The 11,211-nt window shown below is 39.5% G+C and overlaps 1 pseudogene; it reads left to right on the top strand.

The window, feature by feature from the left end:
* Positions 1-1,899: 1,899 nt before the first annotated feature.
* On the top strand, positions 1,900-8,630 carry LOC122092218 (annotated as a pseudogene).
* Positions 8,631-11,211: the final 2,581 nt, after the last annotated feature.

Raw genomic sequence — 11,211 nt, 5'->3', positions numbered from 1 at the left:
ATGTTCTTTCTACCAAAAGAAAGAAATGTGCTATAGCTCTTCCTCTGTTTATATCAATATTGAGATGAGAGTATTGTAATCTTATAAATCCACCTTGTAAGTTGAGAATTATCTTATTTTTTAAAAGAGTTTTTCTTTACGATATGTTATTAGCCTGTAACATTAATTAAGGAAGATTGATTTATAATAGAGAAGTCTCAACTTAGTTTTTTATATTTTTGATACCTTGTTTTGTCAGTAGTAGACAACTTTAATTTTTCATTTGATCTTATTCTAGATCGATGATGTATTCCAAGAACTAATACTAAACACAACCTCAATATCAAAAAGTCCACACTTTAAAATCTTTAGGGCGCGGGATACCCGTGACCCATAAAATATTGAGTTTGAGAAAACGAGATGATAAATATATATTTAATAAATAGTGTGCCCAAATTTAAGATCATAAGTGGAAGACTAAGGTTGTATTTAATATGATTTCTTAATATAAATTAAAAAAATATATAATAATAATAATAAAAAATAAAAAAAAAGAGAAAAGAAAGAAGAGGATAAGAGCAAGAGATTGTTGTAACCTTAATAGTCACAACCTTGTGTTGAAACTTGAAACTCCTACTTCATTCAATATATATAATAGGACATAACCCTACCAAGAACATAAAAGAAAATACATCAAAAGAAATCAAAATAAAAGCAACCAAGGTAAGGGTAAACCGAGATTAGCGCCTAGCACTAATCCAATTCTCACTCCCCCTTGATTGATGACGTTTAACACTTAGAATGCATTATCAACTTAGAATACATAAAATATTCTAGCACACTTTTATCCAGAAGGTACATCAAAAAACAGTGGAACATTAGATGAAGTTGATCCCTAGGACCTAAACTTGCATATCTAGGTCAATAATGCATTCTAAAAAATCAAACAGTGCCTTAGAACTGGTTTCCTGCTTCATTTTCTAATAATTATGGTCATTTACGACTCAACCTTGTACACCAGTTTCAATGATTTGAAAGTTGAAGCTTTGTGGGTTACAGCTATAACTTTTCAATCATCTTTTTATTTTAAAGTAAAGGTCGGGTTCAAATCCCCTATGGTGAGCAGTGAGTGGTTTGAGGATCCAATGGCTGGGAGAGCCCCGATATGCACCCTAACCTTTAGATCCTCACTGTTGCTCACTACCTCGCCACAGAGGATTTTTACACATGTCGAAATATCCTTCACCCATGTTCCTAATACTAGAAAAAGGTCTCTTACAGCATCTACAATGGAGGTCTTCCTCTATGACCCACACCCACCTAGATTTACCACAGGGCAAGGTGATGTGGGAATTCCAATATTGGATGGGTAGGCTATTGACTGGATTAGCTACTTCTTGTACTTCGATTCCAAATTTAGTCATCTACTCCCCATATAGTAGCATATTCTCTTCTATTTTTCCACATGGCCAACTCTGTTTGGGTGAGACCCATATTGGCCTCAGTTAGTGTTTCAAGGCACCATTGGTTTTCCATGGAAAGGACTGTTGTCTACTATGAAGATGGCTGGTTAGCCTATAATAGTTAAAGAGCTCTAGGGATCCTTGAAGGTTCCCTTACCAGGTTGGAGAAGGAAAGTGCATGGTTGATGCAGGTGGATCCCATAATCAGCTAGTGGCTGGTTGATGACTCGGTCAGTAGAGGGGAGCTGCGAAATCATTTCAGTAAAAAGTAAGGAGCTTTTCTTCCATGGCAACCCTTCAGAAGTAAAAACGTGTTAGGAAATGTTTGAATGTTTACATGGAACCAACTAAGAAGGAAAACAATAGTCTCTGTCTACATGAAAAAGAGCTAACATACCAAGTTGGCCTGAGGCCACCAGAACTTTTTTAAGTAATTAGTTACTGGCAGGCAATGAAAATGGTGAACAAAACCAACTTCAATATAACTCCTTGTTCTTATTACAGAGTCTTATCCCTCAATCTCAACCACAACAGTCTTGTTGGGGTAATCCCAACTAAAATTGGGGCTCTCAGTAAACTCACTTATCTCAATCTTGGTAGCAACAATTTCACGAATGCAATCCCTGGGGTGGTTGGAAACCTATTGGAATTCCGTCTGCTTTGGCTCGCAAACAACTCACTCAGCAGCATAATTCCATATCAGATCAGCAATCTTCAGAAGGTATGGTTTCTCAATTTGGATGCAAATTATCTAAAGAATCCAGACCCAATTCGTTTTAGAGGCATGGCATCACAAACACACCTTGACCTTGGTCTCAACTCTCTTGGATCAGATATCCCACCATTCATCTATCAAAGTCCAAATCTCACTTTTCTCGACTTGTCATCAAATTTTTTCAATGGTCTGATACCACTTCAAATAATGGCCACATTCAAGAAACTTCAATTCCTTGTCCTGACCAATAATCAGTTTGAAAGACCAATTCCAGTAGATCAACTGAAGAATTTAACTGAACTTCAAGGCCTTCAGATGGAAATGAACATGCTGAATGAGACAATACATGATGAAATTGGCCTCCTGACCAAGCTCCAATTCTAGAATTGCATGATAATCCTCTTCATGGGTCAATACCATCTTCAATAAGAAAACTCAAGATGCTTCAAACACTGAATCTAGGCAATGCAAGCCTCAGTTCCAGCATCCCAGATGAGCTTGGCTTTTGCACCAGTCTCACTTTTCTTGAACTGTCTGACAACAACCTTCCAGGTCCCTTGCCTCTTTCCATGGTCTCACTAACCCAGATTTCTGCGCTTGGAATGTCTAACAATCACTTATCTGGAGAACTTCACCCATATTTTCTCTCCAACTGGACTGAACTCATTTCTTTGCGACTCCATAACAATAGTTTCACAGGATCAATCCCTCCTGAAATTGGAGCACTACATAAGCTCGGGGTTTTGTTCTTATGTGAGAATCAATTATCAGGTCAAATACCATTTCAGATCTGAAACTTGTTAAATTTAACACAGTTTCACCTAGCTGACAACTTGTTCACAGGTCCCATCTCTCCCAGCATAGGAAATTTATCTAAGGTATTTAGTCTAAATTTTGCCAATAACCGGCTCAGCGGGATCCTGCCTGATGATATTGGTAACATGGAAAGCCTACTAACTCTGGATTTAAGCGGAAACATGCTGCAGGGAAACTTGCCTTCATCAATCACCCACTTGCAGAATTTGGGTCTCTTCTTTGTAGCGTATAACAATCTGTCTGGTAATATAACAGAAGATTTTGGCCCTAGTTCTCTCATAAATGTGACTTTCTCCTACAACAACTTCTCTGGCAAGCTCCCTCCCCAATTCTGTAGAGGAAGACAGCTGATTTATTTAGGAGCAAATGGAAATAGATTTGATGGGCCAATCCCAGAAAGCCTTAAAAACTGTACAGGCTTGATCAGAGTCCGCCTTGAACATAACTTTCTTTATGGAAACATCACAAATGCATTTGGGGTATACCCTGATCTTGAGTACATTGACTTGGGCAGTAACCAATTATTTGGTGAAATATCTTTGAATTGGGGAAAGTGTGCAATGCTCTCTTACTTTGGAGCATCTTCTAATATGATATCAGGAAATATCCCATCAGACATTGGAAAGTTGGAGTTTCTGCAATACCTCAGCCTTTCTTCAAATCAACTAACGGGAAAGATTCCATTAGAGCTCTTCAACTCATCTTCACTTCTATACAAGCTTAATTTGAGTGATAACAGGCTCTCAGGGCCGATACCACCAGACATTGGAAGGTTATCAAATCTGCAAAGTTTAGACCTGTCGGCAAACAATCTCACGGGGCCAATACCACAGGAACTTGGGGACTGTCAAGGACTAATATTCTTGAATCTCAGTGATAACGAAATAAATGGGACAATTCCTTTCCAACTCGGGAACTTGGTGTCCTTGCAGTCTCTTCTAGACCTCAGTCAAAATTTGCTCAGTGGAGAGATACCATCACAGCTGGGGAACTTAAAATCACTAGAATATCTGAATCTTTCTCATAACAAACTCTCTGGTTCAATACCCTCTGCCCTCCAAAGTTTGATAAGCCTTCAGTATGTTGATATATCATATAACAATCTTGAGGGTCGGCTTCTGGATACTAGGGCTTTTCAGCAAGCTCCGGCCAACGCAGTAGCAGGTAACCCAGGTCTTTGTGGTGAAAGTGCACAAGGTTTGGAACCATGAAGTGGCAGCTCTTTATCTACTAATTGCAGCAAAGATAATAAACAGAAACTGACCATTGCTATTAACGTTCCTTGCACTACTATTTTGCTTGTATCGATTGTGTTGGAAGTCTTCATCAATCACCATGGTCACAGAGAAGATCTAAACAAAGAATGCCATGATTCAGCAAATGAGGATTTATTCTCAGTTTATCCACCCAAAAAAAAAAAAGAGGACTCACTCTCACTATGGAATTACAATGTTAAGGTAGAGTTCAAGGATATTGTGGCTGCTACAGATAACTTTGATGAGACATTTTTCATAGGGGATGGTGGACAAGGGAGTGTATACAAAGCAATTCTTCCCACCGGTGAAATCTTTGCCATCAAACATCTTCATGAATGTTCATCAGATGAAAGTGGGTTTCCTCAGAATGAATGGCAGAAGAATTTTAAGTCTGAAATCCATTCACTGACAGGAATCCGGCATAGGAATATTGTAAAGATGTTTGGATTCTGTTCAATGAAGGGTTTCATGTATTTTGTCTGCGAGTATGTGGAAAGAGGAAATTTAAGAAAATTACTCTACGAGGAGGAAGAAGCTATGGCCTTCAACTGGGTGATGAGGTTGAAGATTATCAAAGGTGTAGTGATGCAAATTAATTACCAAAATAGGCTTGTTTTATTAGGAATAAGCCTAGGGTTGGGTTCCATACATGTTAGGCTTTTGATCCCATGTGTTTTGAGTGTAATAGACCACTTTTATGGGTCTAAAAAGGGGGCTCTAAGATTGAGTACGGGATTACTAGTTAGTTTCCATTTTCATTAGTTTCCTTTCTAGTTGGGCTTGATTTGAGTTATATTTGTTTCCTTATGAGTCAAGTTATTAATTGAGTCAAGTCCTTAGTAGTTAGTTTCCTTTTTCAACCAGTTTCTAATTTCAGTTAGTTTCTAATTTCAGTTTTTAGTAGCTATTGTATTAGGAGAATATTTGGTTTCCTTTTTGAGGAACCTTCTATTTTGTAATTCCCTCCCCCATTAACATTATAAATAAAGAAGATGAGGCTCCTAAAGGCCTAGATGAATTTGATAAAAAAATTAATGGTTGTTGCTATTGTCTTCTACATGGAGATTTGTCTTGTGTTTGATCAAGGCTGATGAAATTGGTGTTTGATTCAATTGACTCTCAGTGGTGTGAAACACAAGAGGTCCTCTTCCTTAACTCATCTTCTTCTTCTCTCAACTACACAAAGTGTTATTGATCTGCTCAAGTTTCTTATAGTGGTTCTTTTGATAGAAAGATCCTATAGTTGAGACTTGGTTAGACTCCCTATCCCAGTCTACATTAAGTGGTATCAGAGCAAATTTTCCTGCAATTTTCTAACCATGGCAAGTCACATCACCAATGCTGAGTTGCACAAATTGTATCGTGAGTTAGCCGAGAACCAACAGAATACTGATGCTAGGCTTGAGAGGACTGAAGCCAAGTTTGATAAATTTATGGAAGAGATGATTGCCTTTATGAGGAGGTCCGACAAGCGAGCTGAAGAAGGATCCTCTACATTACCCCCTCAGCTCAACACTTTACGGATCGAAGACACACCTCAGAGGCAGCAATCTGATCCAGTTGTTCCCCAGGATGTTACCCGGCAATTTTCTGACAGAGATTATGGCATCAAAATTGAGGTTCCCGAGTTCAGTGGTGAAAAGGGACCTGAGGAATTTCTTGATTGGCTTACCAAAGTGGAGAGAATTTTTGCGTATAAGTCTCTTCCAGACGTGAAGAAGTGTGAACTCATCATCACCAAGTTCATTGGGTATGCATGTTCATGGTGGGATGATGTACTACATGCAAGGTTTGTCAGAAGACTTGGACCCGTTATCAATTGGGAGGTCATGAAGCAGATCCTGACTGAAAAATTTGTTCCCCTTAATTATGAAAAGGTAATGTTTCATAAATTACTTAACTTGCAATAAGGGAACAAAGATGTGGATTCTTACACCCTCGAATTCCACAAACTGTCTTCAAGGTGTCGGCTTCAGGAAACAGACCAGCAACGGGTGATGCGATATATCAGTGGGTTAAGTACTGAGATTCGACTTGAGTTGGCTAACACTGATTTCAGGTCTGTTGATGTGGCAGCGGCTCATGCCAAGACAGCTGAAGAGAAGTCCATTTATTGGAAGGGTATGCTCAAGACTTCTTCAGTTTATAGACCTCCACTGCGTATGGAGGAAAAGAAGCCTGAAGCTCGCAGAGTTGAAGAAAAAAGGTCAGAGTCCAACAAGGATAGTGTTGGGGTGAAGAATATCATATGCCATAGTTGTGGCGAGAAGGGTCACTATTCCAACAAGTGTCCCAACAGGACTCGTTCTGTGAACGTAGCAGAGAAGCAGCCAACAGAGAAGAGTGAAGATAAATCTCATTTATATCCTTATCCCCTCGAGGACAATGATATTATCGATGATGAAAATGAGGATGTAGAAGCTCATTCAGCTAGCCTTTCATCTTTTTCGAATAGACTAGTTGATAAGGCTCCTCTGTTCAGACAGAAGGGTACTCTCCTGCATGGCTTCAACCCTATTGATGTTCATGCAATTGTTGATACTGGGGCAGAAGCAAATTTTATATCTGCTGAATTTGTTCGAGCACACAACCTTCCACAGAAGCAGCTTTTCAAGAAGATTCACGTGCGAGGTTTTGGACCCACAGCTAGAGAAGAGGCCACTGCAGTTGTTCGAGTACATCTACAGTTTGGGCCATTACAGTACCATGTCACCTGCTTGGTCACCTCATTGGCGCACTGCGACATTCTTCTAGGGCGACCTTGGCAGCGACATGCAGGCATTCTCTATGATGGCGGACGGAACACTATAAAGGTGAAGCAAGGAGGTCGTATGTACTTAATGAGGCCACATGCATTATCAGACATGCCACGTCGTCGACTGACTCTTGCTCCGGTGACACATCAACCTACTCTCCCTCCTCTTGAAGTTATGCTCCCTTCTATTTCGAGATATATGCCACCTCATCGGTGAGCGATTTACAAGGGAATCTTGGGAGCACGACCTAACTCGACGGAGTCGAGTTCTTTTAAGACCGGGAGAGTTGATGCAAATTAATTACCAAAATAGGCTTGTTTTATTAGGAATAAGCCTAGGGTTGGGTTCCATACATGTTAGGCTTTTGATCCCATGTGTTTTGAGTGTAATAGACCACTTTTATGGGTCTAAAAAGGGGGCTCTAAGATTGAGTACGGGATTACTAGTTAGTTTCCATTTTCATTAGTTTCCTTTCTAGTTGGGCTTGATTTGAGTTATATTTGTTTCCTTATGAGTCAAGTTATTAATTGAGTCAAGTCCTTAGTAGTTAGTTTCCTTTTTCAACTAGTTTCTAATTTCAGTTAGTTTCTAATTTCAGTTTTTAGTAGCTATTGTATTAGAAGAATATTTGGTTTCCTTTTTGAGGAACCTTCTATTTTGTAATTCCCTCCCCCATTAACATTATAAATAAAGAAGATGAGGCTCCTAAAGGCCTAGATGAATTTGATAAAAAAATTAATGGTTGTTGCTATTGTCTTCTACATGGAGATTTGTCTTGTGTTTGATCAAGGCTGATGGAATTGGTGTTTGATTCAATTGACTCTCAGCGGTGTGAAACACAAGAGGTCCTCTTCCTTAACTCATCTTCTTCTTCTCTCAACTACACAAAGTGTTATTGATCTGCTCAAGTTTCTTACAGTGGTTATTTTGATAGAAAGATCCTATAGTTGAGACTTGGTTAGACTCCCTATCCCAGTCTACATTATGTAGCACATGCCTTGTCTTACTTGCACAATGACTATAGGCCGGCTATTGTGCATAGGGACATATCTCTGAATAACATTTTGTTGGATTCAGAATTTGAGCCTAAAATATCTGATTTTGGGACTGCAAGGTTCCTTAGAGCCGGAGAGTCTAACTGGACGGCACCAGTTGGTACCTATGGCTACATTGCTCCAGGTAAGCTTTTACCCTTGCCTACACTGCCATAAGTAAATAATCTCTTCTTTCTTCATATCCTTTGTATGCTTATTCTTCTTTCCTATATTATGTTTTTTCAGAACTTGCAACCACAATGAAGATAACAGAGAAATGCAATGTGTACAGTTTTGGAGTGGTTACATTAGAAGTACGAATGGGAAAGCACCCTGGTGAACTCCTTACATCCCTAAAATCTGAAGTGGATCATGATTTGCAGCTTGTTAGTACAATACTAGACCAGCGGCTACCACCACCTACTGCTGGTATAATAGCACAAGAACTAGTTTTGTCAGTGATCCTTGCATTGGCATGCACACCCACTGATCCAAGTTCTCGACCCACCATGCATCAGGTCTCTCAGAAGCTGTCATCCTCATCCAGCGCATGTCTATCTGTCTTTGAACCTTACCACATGCTTTCAATGCAAAACTTGATGGGATTTTGATCATGACATCACTTTGGGTGCCAAGTAATTTGTAACACCCCCCCCCCACTTTTTTTCTTTTTTCTCTCCTATAACACAGGTTTCTCTTAAGCGAGCATAAATACTATTGTTTCACATATGTATAAAAGAGGGATTTTCTTATTGACACCCCTAAAGTGTCAGATAAATTGTATCTTTATCTTTTTTGCACTCTCAGGCTATGTTTGGTAATGCATTCCCATTCTCAAAATACAACTAACAAGGATATAAGTTTATAAACATGAACATGCAGTGTTGCTTTTAGAATGCTCAGACATTTCATCAAACACTTCATGGACAATATCTATTCGGTGGATACATAATAGCAACTAACGTAGCAAGACTCCTACCAAAAAAAAAAAATGTAGCAAGACAAAATCACCGGGTACTGTAAGTTGAGATCCTCACCGCCACTCAAGTGCCAGCAGTAGCCACTATCCACACAGGATGCTCGTGGCATTATGGTGGAATGAAGAAGACTGGACTCTAAAGTCGAGGCGAGCAGCGACCGAGTGATGGAGAGCATGAAGAAGGGCACGAACAGCAACGTTGTCCTCCTGCTCCTTCTCCATCAGCCACCTCCTGGTTTGAGCAGCGATATCAACTTCTCTCTGTGATAAGCTTCGTCGTTGCCTTCTCAGGAAACCATAAGTTTCAGAATCAGACTCAGAGATGATCCCTTCTCTCTTAATAATCTCATAATGCATTCTCAATCTAGAATGCATACCAAACGCACCCTTAGTTTAACACACTTTTACCACCACCAACAACACAACAACAACAAAGCTTAGCCTTATCCCAACTAAATGGGGTCGGCTACATGGATACGCAAAAAAAAAAAAAAAAAAACTTTGGGACATCCCACTCACGAACAATCGGCAACTTGGATCCTAGCCCTCCAGGCAGTTCTGTTAGATGTCATATTAGGGTGAAGACTTAACTTTTGCATGTATTTTCTAACTACCTCATCAATGGTCATTTTTGGCTTGCCCCTAGCCCTTTGAGCTCCATTCATGTGCATTGGGTCACTTTTTCATACTGGGACATCCAAGGTCCTCCTTTGGCCATGTCCAAACCATCGTAACTGACATTTTTCTGAGCTTATCCTGAATTGGTGCAACTCCTAAATCTATTCGAACCTGATCATTCCTTATTCTATCTCTCCGGGTTTTGCCGCACATCCATCTCAACATCCTCATCTCAGCCACATTCAACTTATCTATGTTATGCTTCTTGACTGCCCAACATTCTGCACCATACATCATAGCAGGTTTTATGGCTGTCCTGTAGAATTTTTCTTTAAGCTTTAGAGGAATAGATCAATCACATAACACTCCAGATGCCCCTCTCCATTTCATCCATCCCACTTTAATTATGTGAGAAACATCATCATCAATCTCACCTTCTTTGTTTAACATAGATCCCAGATATCTGAAATAGTCACATTGCAGGATCTCTCTCCCATTAATTTTCACTTCCTCGCTATCAATTCGCAATCGATTGAAGTTACACTTCATATATTCCGTCTTTGTTCTACTTATCCTAAGACCTCTCGATTCCAAAGTATATCTCCATAGTTCCAACTTATCATTAATCTCTGGCACTGTTTCACCAACCAGTACAATATCATCTGCAAAAAGCATGCACCACGGGACCTCTCCTTGAATATTCCTAATTAATTCATCCATGACTAATGTAAATAGGTAAGGGCTCAATGTGGATCCTTGATATAACCCAATGTTAATTGGGAACTCAACACCTTGGCCTCCTATAGATCTCACACTAGTCACCACATCTTCATACATATCTTTAAGTATATCTACATATTTACTTGACACTTCTTTCTTCTCTAAAACCTGCAAGATTAAATCTCTGGGAACCCTGTCGTAGGCATTTTCTAGGTCAATGAAGACCATATGAAGATCTCTCTTATAGGTTTTGGCTTTTTCCATAAACCTCCTAATAAGGTAGATCGCTTCTGTAGTGGATCTCCCAGGCATGAAACCGAATTGGTTCCCTAAGATATTAGTTTCTCTCCTTAAGCAAACTTCTATTACATTCTCCCATAGTTTCATAGTATGACTCATAAGTTTTATGCCTCTATAGTTGTTGCAACTCTGAATATCGCCTTTATTTTTGTAAATTGGGACAATAATGCTTCTCCTCCACTCATCAAACATCTTATTCGTGTTCATAATCTTGTTGAACAACCTGGTCAACCAAACAACACCACGTGGTTCCAAACTCTTCCACACTTCAATAGGGACCTCATCTGGGCCTGGTGTCTTCCCTACTTTCATTTTCCTTAGGGTTTCCTTAACCTCGGTCTCTCCTATCTTGCGTACATACCTATGATTCCTATTGTGGAGCAGGCTACTTGAACCACTCCAATTAGGGTTGTCTCCATTAAGCAAGTTACCAAAATAATCATCTCATCTCCTCTTTATGTCTTCATCTTTCACAAGCACTCTACCATCCTCATTCTTAATACATCGAACCTGGTCGAGATCCCTACTCTTCCTTTCTCGAATTTTAACACACTTTTATCGCAAAATGAAAATTT

Source organism: Macadamia integrifolia, chromosome 10, assembly GCF_013358625.1.
Source record: "Macadamia integrifolia cultivar HAES 741 chromosome 10, SCU_Mint_v3, whole genome shotgun sequence".
In the NCBI taxonomy this organism is placed as follows: Eukaryota; Viridiplantae; Streptophyta; class Magnoliopsida; order Proteales; family Proteaceae; genus Macadamia; species Macadamia integrifolia.
This window is presented reverse-complemented; position numbering and strand designations above follow the sequence as displayed.